Source organism: Ambystoma mexicanum, chromosome 9 (assembly GCF_040938575.1).
Source record: "Ambystoma mexicanum isolate Mex_15411 chromosome 9, UKY_AmexF1_1, whole genome shotgun sequence".
In the NCBI taxonomy this organism is placed as follows: domain Eukaryota; kingdom Metazoa; phylum Chordata; class Amphibia; order Caudata; family Ambystomatidae; genus Ambystoma; species Ambystoma mexicanum.
The window spans coordinates 1453143958-1453160580 of record NC_090931.1 but is presented as its reverse complement, the minus strand read 5'-3'; positions in this window follow the sequence as shown (position 1 = coordinate 1453160580).

Below are 16623 nucleotides of genomic sequence, written 5' to 3'. Positions count from 1 at the left end.
TACACTGGCCCTGTACAAGGTTTCTGTAAAACCAGCCTGGATGGAGTCATATGTACTTTTCACCTAAAGTACAGAACCAGATTTTTCCCCAACACTTTTTTTTATTTCTTTTTTGTACCACTAGTACTTTGTGGCAGATTGTCTTTAAGATAACGAGTCTGGGAGACCGTCAAACACTCTCATGTCTGATCTTCATGCCCCTTCCAAAAAGAAAATGATAAGCATTGGTGGGGGCGCAGGAACTCGCCCGCCCTCCTCATAGACGTGCCACTTTCACATGCCCACTAGCGGGCATCCGCTGCCCCCAAGGAGAATCCTCCCCACCCCCGGGGTCCCCTGTTCATGATCAGGATTGGCTCTGAATATGATGCCAGTGCATAGTCTGACACACCCCTTATGCTCACGCTTCAAGCCCAACAGAACAAGTTTATGGTTTGGAAATATAGCTCAGCACCAGCCAGGTTTTGATGCCAGGGGGCATGACGTGCTCCTCAGGGGCACAGCATCGGTGGGGTCAGCGAGGGGTCGCTGGACAGTTAGGCTGATTCAGGAAACCTTAAACAGGCCCCAGCCACTTCATTTTTGAAAGCACATCATTGGCCGATGCTGCGAGGAAACCAGCACACCTGTTTGGCATTGCTGCCTGCCTCATGCTGGATTTTAAGGTTTACAGGTTTCTTGACTCCACCCCAGCTCTATTGCATGAAAAGCTTATCATGCCCAGTTACTCTAAGCAGATGTGGCCTCCCCTCCCCTTCCAAACAGAGGTCAGGTGGTACATTCATGCAGGGGAGTTGCTAGATCTGGAAAAGACCCGGGGCTAAGCTGATGTCGGAACTGTTGGGACTGGGGGCTAGCTAGACTTTTGGCTGTAGCTCCTGAGATTCTATCCGGGGCTACAACCAAAAGATCAGGGGCTATAGCCCCCTTAGCCCCCCCCTAGCAACGCCCCTGCATTCATGTGTCTCCTTTCCAATTTAGAAGTGAGCAGCGGTTGCTCTTTTTACAAGGTACATGCTAACACGTCAGCAGGCCTGAACCCAGCAGGAGAGGAGCAAGAAACCCTGCCACAAGCAGTGATCTAGATGAGCATGGCAAGGGTGCACCTACGCCCTCTGCCCCCATGTGCCCAGCCCCTATGCATATATTGTTCAGCCCCCACTCCCCCATTCTTTTTTATAAGACGTGGTCCCTGTTACATTGTTTAACGTTTGAAGACCTGAGACTCGTTTTGGATGCGGCGGGGATTTTTGGCCTGCCTTTCTCTGCAGAGATCCCATGAATTCTTCATGGTAGCGTGGCTCAGGGATGTCAAGGTCACTTTCCACTCACAATGTAAATACACTGAGAAAACAAACAATGACACTTATACAGGCGCTCACCTGAGGAATAGCTGGCATGACACACGCGCCGCTCAGCATTAACATGACAGGCACCGAATTGTTTGGACATGTATGGGCCGTAGAAACACATGCGCAAGCACGTGCTCGGATTTTGTGCAATTTCTTAATCCGAGCTGGTGAGGCTTTTACAGGCTACATTTTCACTAAGAGAATTCACTTTTGTTCCTTTGCCTTTTTCTTTAATCAGCCAGACGAAACGAGAGACCTTAAAACGTGGAGTTAACCGTGTATCCGGGCCTCGTGCGCGGCCCACTCCGGATCTGCCTCAACCGCCCACAAGGAATTCCAAACTTCCCAAAATAAAATAGCAAATGGCTCCACCAGTGGCATTCATAAGACGTTTGTTTTTTTGTCACAGGTTAATTATATATACCCTGAAAATCTGACAGGATTTTCCTATTCGGTGGGTGACGAATCCAACGCTCTGAAACAGCCTTTCCAAGATACTGTAAATTGGAGTGCAATTCATTTTTTGAGCAGATAGCAAGCCACATCAGCATCTCTTCAGTATTTGAGGCTCTGAAAGGTTCCCAAATGAGAACAGAGTCTGAGCCACAAGGAGAGAGAGAGTCACTGATGTGGACAAGATCACACTGTTTGGTTGGATGATGTAACTGGGACTACAAGGCACGCACATTGCTGGTACTTGGCTACACTGCTTCCATATGATGTGCCTGCAGGGTGTGTGAAAACAAAATCAAAATATCGAGGCTGAGTACCCCAAAAGGAAATACACTGAACACGGGTTACAAAGGAACACACAAAGTACTTTATTTTATACTGAATCCAGTTACAAAAACAGAGCAAAATCATATAGCTATTGGCCCTCAGTGTAACACAACGAACTCCAGCGTGGTTCATTGTGTTCAGTGAGAGACGCTGTACATTAGAATGCATTGGCTTTTTATATAATTTGTGAGCACGATGTCCAGCCCCACTTCGGGTTAATATTCCACTTAATACATCACTGATCTAGGGTTCATGCCAAGTCTCGAACAACCGCATATAACTGGATTGCTTTTAATACATGTATCAACAAGCCTATACAGCAACTGTGTATTCTGGGATTTTCCATATTAGTCTTCTTAAACATTAATACAATGTGGTTAAACAAGTGTTCTATGTTCAGTATTTGAATACATTGTTTTTATAGTATACTTGTGGATTAGTTTCTTTACAGGATTAATCCCTTACACACAAGTCAACGAAGGACAAGGTCTCAGCTCACGACCTCAACAAGTGGCCTGCAGGCAAGTTACATATTAGCTATGTACAGAGGTCAAGACGACCATGTTGTATTTTGGAATGACATTGTCCGCCATTTTAACTCACAGGGTGACTCTTACAAAGCAAATCCTAAAATGGCGGATTGACCTAAATGGCGGCTTACATTGATTTTAAGGTCAGGACCTTGCTTAGTTTAGTTTAGTTTAGTTTATTATTTGTAATGCGCACCAGACCCTGGAGCAACAGGGCGCAACAGAAAGGATATATTCAACTTGGTTACATGGCCAAAGGCCAGCATAAAATCACATCAATATATACAAAGTAGCATTACATAATTACAAGAGATTGCACTGAGGTTACAAGGGTGCATGAAATACAGTACACAGTATTACTGCGTATTTGTCATTATCTTTTAGCCAATTGATCAAAGTCTATCTGAATTTGGCATAAGGCTGGGGGGCTCTGATGTCAGGAGGTAGGGAGTTTCATAGTTGCGCAGCCTTGACTGGGAAGTTATGTCCCCCAATAGTGGATAGTCTAAATCGTGGAACTTGGAGGCAGTTGGAGTTAGCTATTCTCGTTGGTCTGGAATATGTTTTTTTGCAGATTCTGTCTGTAAGGTAGGGTGGTGCATTATTATTGAGGCACTTGTGGGTAAGGGAGGCAGTCTTGAGTTTGATTTTATCAGGGGTAGATAACCATTTATATTCTCTTCTAGTAGAGGAGATATGCTCACTTCTATTGATCTTCAATGCTGCTCTCAGGGCATTGTTCTGGAGAACCTGTATTTTATGGATGGTTTGTTTATTCGCTCCGATGTAGAGTGCGTTACAATAATCCAATTTGGAAAGTATAAGGGCTCTAGCCAGTGTGTGGCAGCTGTCTGTGGAGAGGAATTGTTTACTGGCTCTGATGAGTTTGCATGTGTATGCAGCAGCCGATGCAAGTGAGTTAACTTGTTTAGTGAAGTTCATGGTAGCATCTAGGTAAAAGCCCAGGGTCTTCACTTCCTTTGCTACTTTTATGTTATTACCATCAATAGCGAAGTTGGCGTAGTCTGGGCTGAATTTTACTAAAAGGGTTGGGGTGCCTAGAATGATGAGCTTAGTTTTCTTGTCGTTCAGGCGTAGACCGTGGGTGGCCATCCAAGCCTGAACGATGCTGTAAATTCTATTCACCAGAGCCAAGTCAACAACGTAATATCCTGAAAGCGGAAGGAGGATTTGGGTATCGTCTGCATAGTTAGTATAGGCGATACCCAAATGGTCTATTTCGTCGAAGAGTGGCTTGGTGAATACGTTATAGAGTGTAGGTGACACAAAGGATCCCTGTGGAACGCTGCAGGTTATGGGTATGGGGACTGCTGAGGCTGATGGAGAGAAGACTCTCACAGTCCGGTCGCTCAGAAAAGACTTGATCCATGTTATGGCCTCCTTGGAGAAATGGGCTGCGTAATCAAGGTGACCACATAGGACTTTGTGGTCAACTAAATTGAATGCAGCCGAGAGGTCTAGAAGGAGGAGTAGTGCTGCTTGGCCTTTATCTCTAAACTCGTCTATTTGGGCCTTAAGGCCAATTAGGACCGTTTTGGTGCCATGTTGAGGGAGGAATCCAGATTGACGAGATCAAAAAGGAGATTGGATTCCAGGAAGTTCTGTATCTGGATATATGCCCCTTTATCTGAGATTTTTAGAAGAAATGGCACGGTCGTATGGGTCTGACGTTTGTAGGAATGGCAGGGTCGAGGGTTTGCTTTTTTAGTAATGGCAGAACCCAGGATTCTTTCAGATTATTCGGGACAGTACCAGTGGTGAATGACGAGTTGATAAGTTTGGTTATGAAGGGAGAGAGTTCTCTCGCGGCGTCCTTGATAAGTTGCGCCGGGCATTGGTCTCCTTTGCAATTGGACGGTTTAAGTCCCAGAATAACCTTCTCCACCTCAATGGTGGACACTTTTGAAAAGCTGAACCTAGTTTCTTGTTTGTGATGAGCTTGGGGAGTTATCCTGTGAGGTTTTTGAAGTGCTAGAGAGGCTTTCTTGTGTGCAATTTTAGTTTGTAGGTTGGTTACTTTGTTAGTTAGGGCATGTTGGATACTGGAGCACCACTTTTTATCTTTAATACAGTTTTCTTGTGGTATAATAGGTGTTTCCAGTTCTTTCAGGATAATAAACAGTTCTTTAACACTGGACTTGGATTGGGATATTCTGTTGTTATAGGTGTCCTGTTTGGCTGAGAGGATGTCTTTCTTGTACTGAGATGATACTTTGGTGAGGTTTAGTTTATTTTCTACTGTTGGGGAACGTCTCCACGCCGTTTCCAATTTTCTTTTGAGCAGTCTCAGGTTTTTTAGATGTGGGGTAAACCAAGAGTTGAGGTGTTTTTTTGGTTTAATGTTCCTTAGTTTCAATGTTCAAATATTGTCAAGGGCTGAATTCATGACTTCATTGTACCGTTCGACTAGGGCGTTCGGGTCGCTATTGTCCGTATAGAGTTAAGTTTAGGTAAGATATGTGGCAGTCATTTTTCAACTGTCATGAGTTTTTTATTCCTCGTGAGTGAAGGGGGGGGTAATTGAAGGCTGGGCCGTAGCTAGGTCAGTAACTAGTGAGAATACTAGGAGATGGTGGTCAGTCCAGATTTGCGGAACGATAGCCGTGATATTTACCTCACAGTTATATTCTGCAATCCAATCGAGGATTCGACCTTAGCTGTGTGTAGGTGAGTTAACTTTCTGGGAGAAGCCAAGCTCTTGCAGAGTCATAGCAATGGCAGTGGAATGGGTGTCCTTAGTATCATTATAGCCTAAATTGAAATCACCTAACACTAGTGATTGGGTAGTATTTTTCAGGTTGTTAGCTAGGGCAGTAGAGATGTCTCACGATGTATCAGAGATGCGACACAGATTCTTTTGCAAGCGACTTTCGAGCAGCTTGGCGTAGGCCAATATACATATATTTATTGCAAAAGGAGGCACAATATAATTTCTCTTTTGACAAACCCATCTTTTGGCCTATGCCAAGTGCCAAGTGCCAAGTGCTAAAACTACTTTGGATCTCCTTGCAAACAACTCCATGCATCATCGTCCATGCACCCTGAATCACTGTCGGAAATATCTATTGCCATTAGGTCATTTGCTAAAATTTCTTTCAACACATATTCTTTGGAAGTTTCATCTGGGGCATACACTTTATGTCCTATCGAACCTATCGCTTGTGCGCAACATCCCCCTAGCATCGAACACATACCAGGTAGACACTGAATACAGCAACAAAGAAACAACAGGATTCCCAAAATAATCAGCAAGACCGAAAGTACCTTCCAACCCCAAGATCGTAAGAAGTCCCAGAACCAAGCGCTAAGATCCCAGTTTCCCTCGGGAACATGCACTTCTGAACTAAGAACAATCAGATTCTGTATTGCCTTGAATATGGTTGGGGAGGAATCCGGTACGAAAACACAGCAAGCGGACCCCACTAATTTACACACTCCACCACGTTCAGCCAGAATGACATCTAATTCCATCCGGTTTTGAAGTGCTACTAGTCTTATCGCCTTCTGTTCTAACGTCATATTATAGAGTATGTCCGTGGTCCGGTTGATGGTTCTCTACAATACTCTCGTTAGTTTTCTAATATCTTCTGAATTCGCTATCTGCCCCCAAAATGGCACAACTGATTTAGCTATATCTCCCAAGATTTGTGCTGGGGTGTCACCATTCTTGTCCCGCCATGGACGAGCCTTTGAAACTTCTTTTGTACTAGCTATAAACACCCCAGGTAACAGGATCCCTAAATAACAGGTTCCCCGCCAATCCCTGGGCAACCATGGGAATGCTACATTACCACAGACAAAGTTGACAGGTCCGCCTACATACAAAGGTCTGTTTTCCCCAGTCAAATTTGCAACGTTGGCACAACCTAGAAAATTTCCCATTGACTGAGTTCCATTCCTCTGTATGCAAAAATAAACTGAATTGGGGCTATGATTAAAAGTGTAAGAAGGAGGCATGGCATCCTTTTTGCTTATTGGAGCCATCTTAAAGGAAATCAAAGATTGGAAAGGACGAGACAGTTTATCAGAAGGCCTAATAGAAGCAACGTTAGGTTTACTCCTGTTTGTGAAAAGCGAGCATCCCAGGGGAGTCAGAACACGTTTCTCAAAGCTATTCAAATTAGTGCCATCAAAGTTCCCCGAGATGCTATCATTCCAACGGCCAAAGAACAGTGCTCTAAGAGAGGCATAGCAAGCAGTTGTCAAAGGTAAAGGATGAATATACCAACCTAGCCCCTTATCCCCGTGTTGCGGTAAATGTGAGCAGACCCAACAGTTAGACTTATTAAAAATGGCATGCGTAGCATTCATGATAAGTAGTAGAGTGTTATTGTGGTACCTTTGTCTATGCTGAGAGTCCCTAGGGGATATAGTATGCAAATGTACAAAGGGAGTAGGAACAATAGGTGCACTTTCAGTAGGTAACAAAAGTTCTAAAGAATGAGCTTCCTCAAGGTACCACAATCCTAAGGCAGCGACTATTAAAAACCCAAATATCATTATACAAATACAGCAATACATTTTCTGGGGCCCAGGCATTTTGTCCATCGTTCGGTTGGTCACCCCCTTATTTACAAGTCCCATACGAGCGATAGCGCAAGCAGGCATTGTAGTCTTCAAACGGATACCCCAATGTTCGTTGCTGGCGACCTCCCGGTCGAGCGACTTCTTAGTCCTTCCACAACCCTAGCCAACAGAATCCCCTTTCTCAAATTTGGGCAAAAACAAGCCCTCGATGATCCTTTTCTTCTTCAAATGCACAGCCGAACCGTGCCGTAAATCTATCAGATGCACAGCAAAACCGTGCTGTAAGTCTATTTTCTTGGACGCAGATTATACCTTACTTTTCCCGGTACTGATTGATCCAGAAACAATATGTCGTCACTTCCTGCTGGAAGCAACGTGTCGGAAACAAGTGAAGATGCCAAATTTGAAATAGCAGTTTCCAGATGCAAAACTTTTGGAGAGTGTGGAGACAAAATGGCAGCTTCCCCAAGCCTCACGGGCTCAGAGAGATTCTCCGACACACTCTCAGTGCTACTTACTGCTTTGGGATCGTTGGTTGCAGCATTAGCGAGGGGTTCTGTTTCTTCTGTAACGTGTGGCACAGGGTGAGGAAGTTTCTTGACGTGAGACGTGTGGATCCAGTTCTTTCTCCCAGAGACCCGCACCGCTGTCTGGGTGACCAACAGGACTTGGAACGGCCCACGCCAGCGAGGCGCAAGGCAGGAAGATCGCTCAAATGCTGTGACGAGCACCCAGCTTCCAGACCGTATGCTGTGGCCCAGGCCCTCGTATCGCACAGGTAAAGCTTCTCGTACCTGGTGATAAATCAAATACAGGTTTTTAGTCAACTGGCTGCAATAATCTGAAAGTGATACATTTTCTACATTTCTCAATGAATTGCATTTAGGAAGGTTCCAAATATTGGCAGGTCTCCCCATTACCACCTCAAATGGAGAGAGCCCAGTCTTAGTTTGAGGGGTTGTACGCATAGATAATAACACGATCGGTAAGGCGTCCGGCCATTTTAGTTTGGTGCCAGCACATGTCTTAGCGAGCTTGTTCTTAATGATACCATTGTGTCTTTCTACTAGTCCGGCGCTCTGAGCATGTCTGGCCGAATGGAACCGTTTGTCAATTTGTAATGCTGCGCATATCTGCAGAATTACAGCAGCGACAAAATGTGGACCATTGTCCGACCAGATAACTCTTGGTAGCCCGAACTGCAGGAAGTATTCCCGTAACATGGTTTTTGCAGTAGTCATGGCTGTAGCATCTTTAACAGGGAAAGCCTCAACCCATTTACTAAAAGCGCAGATAACCACCGCACATATTTTTTATTATCACAGCGTTCCATTTCAATAAAGTCAAAGTGGATCACTTCGAAGGGGACAGAGGGTGGCCCAAAACTTCCCCTTGGAGTTACTGTCTGCTTTCCCACATTGTGTTGTCGGCAAATCATGCAATCCTGGACGTACCGCTGGGCAATTTTCAAAATTTTGTCATTTACCCAAACTTTCTCTAACATTTTTGTCATCTTCTGGGCACATACATGCGTAGGACCATGTGCCATGATGACCATCATCATTACATACGCGTCAGGGAGTAGCCATTTCCCTTCCACTATATCCACCCAACACCCGTCATCGTCAAGTTTCCCCAAGCCTTCAGCCCACCTCTTGGATTCTTCTAACGTGGCATCAGCTTGGATATCCCATACGGACCCAACACCCTCACCCATTGCATAAGCATTTACAGTCTCCCTTGAAACATACATACATACGCTTTTGTGCCACACCCTATTTCCCTCAAATATTTTTTAACCTGACTTTGGAGTGATACACCCATTGAACATAAACACACATGAATAGCCGAGGCATTGGGTATTACCCTTATGGACATAACAACCCAGGTCTCCAAACCAATTTACGGCCAGAAAAACACACACAGACGCCAGTTTCTCCTTGTTCTGATCCTATCCTATCATTCTATCCTCACTAACTCCTCCGGCCCTCCTTTCTTGCAGAGCCACGTGAGTGCCTGGAGACCGCCCCTGGGGTGGTAGCAATGCGCGTTACATAACAGTGAGTCAGAGGCAATCCTCTCTTTCCCATCTAAGACTGTTGTGGACAGGGATGCATTAGAGGATTCCGCGCGGCAGCGCCTTCAGCCAAACAACTGTTTTTGTACTCCCACACTCCCGCACTCCTTCAACCTATGCCACCACGCCTGCAATGACCAGAAGGGAAAGGAAGAGTAAACAGCAGCAGGTTCAGGTGGGGTGTCCAGGCACATGGTCTTCCTAGCGCTGATGTTTTGAATTATTGCTGTGGCATAGCAGTCTCCAGTCCCAGCCCCTGCCGGGCAATGAGGACATCCCTTTAGTATAGGGCAGAGGTCTTGAAACTTTTTTTTGATTGTAGGAAATGGGCAGTGGCTGCTCACATGGTCGGACTGGTGCATAGAACTGTCTCGGGCACCAATGAAAAAGTGGCCCACAGCTACAAATCGATATTCATTCCTTTAGTCACAGACTGTTTTGAATAGTACCCAAGGGAGTGTTTTTTGTAAAAATGTTAGGAAATTGTGATATTAAAGAATTTTTTTTTCCAGCAACAATGATCAAAACTACTTGCTGCATAGTCAAGTAACTCATCAAACTGGCCCACATTGGCCAAAAACGTGACCCATTTTGACGGGCACACACTACCATTTTGCATTTTTGGTAGAGACATTGCCCTATAGGCCAGTCTGAGCCTGGCGGCTCCTCCATAATGGGTAGCCCCCGGACCCATTATGGAGGAGCTGAGGAGCCAGCCCAGTGAAACACTGACCACTTCCTCAGCTGCTTTTTCCAGTTGAGGGGGTGCTACTGGGCTTGCTGAATTGTCAAAGGAAAACACCCTTTGAGAGTTCAGTTCATTTCCCCAGCCACACATGCTCACTGAACCATGCAAGGCTGGAGGTGTTTTCCTTAACCTGCCTTACATAACTCATTGGAAATGCTGCCTGGGGCACTGCATGTCTGTATGTGCGAGCGGAGCTCCTGCGCCTCCTCACACATATGGACAAGCAGCCTGGAGTGGGGCGTTTCAGCAGCCACCCGCAGGCCCCTGCAGAAGGTAGGTTTATGTTCATTTATTTTTATTTAAATATGTGTGCGGATGCGTGTATGTTGTGTTATGAGTGAGTATATGATGATGGATGCTCGTGTGAATGATAGCGGGATTGCTGTATGTGTGTTTGTTTTGATCGGGCTGAGCTGATTTTGGCGAGTAGGGGGTAGAGGGGAAAGGAGGGTTGTAAAACAAAGGAATTTAAAAAATGCACAATCCCCCTACCCACCTGCCAAAATGAGCTCTCCTTCTGAGGCGCTGTGGAGCCAAGGGGACAGTGATGGTATTTATTTAATGGTTATCTATCACAGATGTCCAGTAAAAAATACCATGCTTTCCCCGGTGCCCGCCAGTGCCTCGCATACACAATCATGTTGATTGTGTTAGGCACTGTGGGGCCCAGGTGAAAGGGATAGTATCTTTTTACTGGGCATCTATCATAGATGTCCAGCAAAAAATCTGATGCCTTCCCCCTGCACCCCCCAGTGCCAATTGCAAACTGTTTGGCTTTTTACCGTTTTTTTTTTTTTAAGTATGCGCTAAAATGCAACATTTTAACCCATTCTTTAGAAAAAATTCACAGAGGGAAAACCCCTCGAACCTCCATTGATTGGTTTGGGCTCCATCGTTGCGCTCAGTCGCTACGGCATATCTGCTGGAAATATGTATGCCCCTCCACTTAAAAAATTCACCAGCCACCACTGGCCCTGGGACTGTGCTAGGATCAGGGTGGGGGAGCCCAGGGGCCGTGGTGGGAGCAGGGTGGAAAAGCCCACGGACTGTGCTAGGAGCAGGGTGGGGGAGCCCAGGGACAGTGCTGGGAGCAGGATGGGGGAGCCTAGGGACAGTGCTGGGAGCAGGGTGGGGGAGCAGAGGCACTGTGCTGGGAGCAGGATGGGGGAGCCTAGGCACTGTGCTGGGAGCAGGATGGGCAGGACCCATGGGATAGTGGTGTGAGCAGGGTTTGGAGAGCCCAGTGTCTGTGGACGGGTGGGTGGGGAGAGCACAGGGACTGGGCTAGGAGTGGGATCAGGGAGGCCAGAGACTGATGATAGCAGGTGGGGGAGCCCAGGGACTATACTGGGAGTAGGGTGCTGTGATGGCACGCAATATTTCATAGCCATTTGGATTCACTGTCCATTTGGCATTGTTGGGGGTTCCCGGCCTGCCCACATTTTGCTCGGGGGTGGGGGCCCATTCCTAAGAAGAAGACCGCTGATATAGAGGAAAGGGGGCAGGCTGTAAGAGGAACCAGTATTCAGAGGCCTGGCACTGTGTCACAACACACTGAAGATAAAAGCGAAAGCTTCCAAACACAACAATCTTTGCAGCAGAAGAAAAATGACCAGCAGGAACCTCCAGGGCTTTCTTTCGAAATTGAAAAAGCATCTAGAGGGAAATCTGTGTGCTGTGAACCCAGGTGACCAGGAATGACCCGGGCGGTGTGATGGGGAGAAGGGAACGCATGCAGTGCACATGTTATTATTGGGGCGTACACCTATTTGTGCTGGCATTGTGGTCAGGCACCACCAGCACGCACACACATATGGGCAGGCAGACCAGCAGGTCAGGAGAAGCACAGCAGGGTCTGTCAGGAGGGCAGTGTGGACTGTGGCACAGCGTTGGCATGACCAAGCAGGCAGGCTACAGGAATGGCAGGCAGCAGGCCAGGGGCAGCAGGAAATGCATTGCTGCTGTGGCCGTGGTGGGTCAGGTGGCTGAGTGGCTCACTCCTCAATGGCACACTACAGCATGCATAGCCAGACATCATGATCCATCATGATCCAGACACACATACCTCTCATCTTTCTTTTCTTTTTTTTTTTTACACCTCTCATCCTTCACCTTATTTTTATGAGAGGTGCGACTCTTCACAATGCAGAGGATGCACCCCCTATCTCCACTGGGTTAAACAAAACACATCCAGCTGCCTATAGCAATAAAGCAGTGAGCTTCTCTTGACCTGGTCTCTCTGCATGCCGCTCTCGTCAGCCTCTGTGCTGCCTTCCACAGTATGCTCCCCTTTGGCGTTCCAACCAGTGTCTGCACAAGCTGCAGTCTCTGCCTCTCACTCGTATCCTGCTCAGCTGTCCGTTTTAAACTTCCCAGCATTAGTAAATACTTTCCAGACTACTGCTTCTGGTCATAATCATTGTTCCACCCCACTTTCTCGTCTCAGTACTCAGGAGTAGTGTAAATGAGGTTGTTGGTAAAGAAAACTTGGCAATTCTTTATCTGCGGCACAATAAGCCATACATGCATGCTGCAAAGACACATGGGTGTCGTTAGGAATAACATCTGGCGGTTTATTCTGATTGTGTTTTCCTGCCTCTGTGGAGTTTGTCCTCCCCTACATGACCCTCCCGCAGATGGCCACCCCCAGGGTCAGAGTCCGGTAGCTTCTGCCTTTCCCTGGCCACGTAAGAGAAGCATCCATCTACGGAATACGTGAAGATGTTGCTAGATCCCTCACATACTATAAAAAGAAAACGAGAGGGAAATTTTAAGCTTGAGCCTAGGATCGGCTACATACCCCTTTTGCTTAAATTAAGTGCTTGCAGTTAACGTGACCCCTACCCAAAGACTTGTGGCATTTTTCAGCTCTTGGTCAAGCGTCAAAGTTCCCAAAGCAAAGATTACAGCCATTTTCAAAGGAAACATTTTCAAAATAGTCCTTGCTTTGCTCAGTCTCCTGGGAAATTTCAATGGGAACAATGTTCCCCGTTTATTCTTTGAATTGTTCACCTTCTTAGCTTCAGGTAGGCTATGGGTTTGGCCAGCCCTGATTGTTTTGTACTTTCTCTTATCTCCTCACGGGGGTAACTGTTTTCTCAGCCCCGGGTGAACTGCAGGCCCGTTCAGCCCTACTGTGAGGGTTATTTTGCTCACCCCCTTCTGGGGTATACTCATCCTCAGCCCCGCTTGGACTACGGACTGTTCATCCCCTTTTTAGGTAAATTGTTTTTCTCAACCCCCCCTCCCGGGTTATTCAGGTACTTAGTCCAGTGTTGGCCAATAGCTTTCAAAACTTCTCTACTTCTTCGCCCCTTTGTGGGGTATTTGGCTTTGCAGCCCTGTGCAGACTTATGCTTGTTCAGTCTTACCTTTCTCGGTTTCTTCACCCCTTTGTGGAATATTTGGTTTTATGACTCCATGCAGGCAATGCTTTGGCCTCACCACCTGCCTTTTTATTATGAGGTTGCATACTCTTCCAGTGGCGAGGTCACGGATGCAGTTCTGCACCCAAGACCTGGTGTCAGTCTGCGTTGTCTTTTTGGTGGCTTCAGTTGGACATTTCCCTGCTGTTTCCTGGTTCGTTCTGCTTCTTTCTGTGTGTGGAGGCACAGGCCTGTGTTCCGTTACACAGATGTCTCTGCTGCTCATGTCAAGGTGTATTTGAGTTCCTCCCTGTGAGGAGGAGAAAAATGCCATTGTTACTTCCATTCACAAGTTTGCAGCAACAAATACAGGTCAGATAACAAGCCATACACCTTAAAGGGGGAGGGGGCTATATAATATTTTGTTTACCACCTCCCCCCGTGAATCCCATGTAACCAACAACCATTGAAGCTTTAGAAGCTTTAGAAGTAAGGGAGGTGGGATGGAATCTTTACTTTGGTATTAATTGTCCCCAAAGTTGGACCCCGATTACCTGTCCCTTACGGAAGGTATCGCTTAACGGACTGGCCTCCATAGTCACAAAGGGAGTTACTCACCTTGAGAAGGGACAAATTCCATGGGCTTGTCAAAAATCATTGCCATGAAAGACTACTCCTAGATCAAGATCCAGCTATTGAAAGGTGTCACCAGTGACGACATAGAGTTAGGTGGAGCAGTACTCTGGGTCCAAGAAGCAGTTCTGCAGCAGGCAGTTTTGTATTTCCTGGAGCAGTCATTTTGCATATTTGGCAAGTTCTGGGAAACAAGTTAGTTGATGCAGTTGAAGGGCATGACAGGACCTGAGCTTCCAAAATGGGTGAAAATCAAACCAAGCAGCTTGCAGGATGTTTTTAAAGAATCTCATAGGTCAGTGAGTCTTTAGTGACCCCACCATGAGCAGACTGCGTGACTGGTTCAAGAAATGTGTTCAATTTTTTAGGCTACAATCATGCCAAAGCAGTGATCCGTCTGTGGCTCTCGAGGATGTTCTGGTTTTCGCAACTCCCTTTATGATCCTGTTGCAAAATCATCACTGAATTCACCAACCTTCATGCACCACCACCATCCCGACCCCCTCACAATCGCTGTGCGACTCACTCTCTCTCTACTTTTACAACACAGCTCTCGAAAGAACAAACGCTCTAACCAACAAACTAGCTCTCTTACCCCACCAGGCAACCCATCCTCCATACCGGCCAACCCACCACCTGCGACCACTACCCAACCAATGTTTGACTCCTTTAGTCCTATATCAGCTGACCAATTTCTCAAACTTCTCTCTGTCCGTAAACCATCCGGCTCTCCGCTGGACCCTTGCCTGGCCACAACCCTCAAAGAAATTTTCGCATCTACCTGCGCAGGTGAACACGCAAGAACCATCATAAATGACTCGCTTTCTTCGGGAATTTTTCCCGACGCATTCAAAATGGTTCATGTCAAACCTCTAATAAAAAAACCTTCCCTCGGCCCTCTCGAGCAAAAAAACTGTCGCCCCATCTCAAACACCAGGTTCCTTGCCAAACTCATCGACTGAACCACCTACTCCCAACTAAATACCCTTGTTGAAGCCAACAATCTCCTAGACCCCGCTCAATCAGGTTTCAGAGCCCAACACGGAACCAAAACCACCCTAACCTCAATCTGGGATGACCTTAAAAACACGGAAGACTCTGCGGGATGCGCCACATTAATCCTTCTTGACCTATCTGCCGCCTTTGACACAATCAACCACTCAATCCTCCTTGACCGCCTCCACTCCCTAAGAATTTGTGGAACCGCTCTTAAATGGATAGCATCCTTCCTCAATAATAGGAACCAAATAACCCTACTCTCCACCTATTCCTCCCAAGCCCGACCAGTCGACATGGGAGTTCCACAAGGAACATGCCTATCAGCCCTCCTGTTCAACCTCTACATGGCCACCCTCCCACAAATAATTCATTCACACAACACCCTGAGCTACAACTACGCTGATGACACTCATTCTAAAACTCCTGAACTCAAAACCCAACTGCCAACCTGACCTCGCTTTCTGCCTCCTCGACATAGAGCTCTGGATGATCAGAAACCACCTCTTGCTAAACCCCTCCAAAACTGAAATCATGGTATGTGGCAACACCGAACTTCTTCCACACCCACTACCCTGGCCATCTGCCATGGGCAACTCACCGATACCCTCTAATTCATTAAAAAACCTTGGATGCCCCTAGACTCTGACCTAACTCTCCTGCGCCAACTCAACAACGTCTCAAAGTCCTGCCACTACCACCTTAAAACTCTTAGGCGCATTTTTTCCATATCTCTCCTTTCCAAACAGACTCTCCGTGGTCCAATCAATTGTTATATTAAGACTGGAATATGCTAACCTTCTCTACCTCGGAGCCCACGCATACCAACTGACTAAACTACAAAGAGCACAAAACGCCACAGCCAAACTGCTACTAGCGCTTGGCCCTAGAGACCACATCTCCCCAGCCCTCAAAACTCTGCACTGGCTTCCGGTTGCCCGAAGGGTGACCTTCAAAACCTTATGCATTTCTCACCGAGCACTGCATAAAACCGGACCTCAATCTTCAAGACAAACTAAAACCCTATCACCCTGCACATACTCTAAGATCAAGCTTAGCCGGCCTCCTAGTCATACCAGAAACAAACTCAGTCAGGTTAGGCGGATCATCATTCTCAGCCTTGGCCCCCACGCTGTGGATCGCACTCCCACCCCACATCCGACTCACTGAAGACCTCATGTCTTTCCACAAATTACTGAAAACTTGGCTCTTCCCCTAAAACCGACCCCTAACTCAAACTAACTCAAACTAGATAACAGCCTCTCAATGACTTTTGTTCAAATGCTAGATCATAGTGATGCAGCATCATGATCCGAGTGAGAAATCGAAAACTAATAACCTCTAAGGTTAGCTAAAAAGGACAAATAAAATAGAATGAGGAAAAAGGATCAAACCTGCGAGGTGGACAAAACGAATAAGTTGTACGAGAGCAGTAAAGTGGCTGAAATTAATGAAATGGACGAAATAAATGTAATGGACAAGAGAATCAATGTGGACGAGAGGAATACAATGGATAACAGAAATTCAACTAACCCAAACTACTAGATCTTAAATAACAATAAAACAAATAACAATACAAGATCAAGATCCAAGC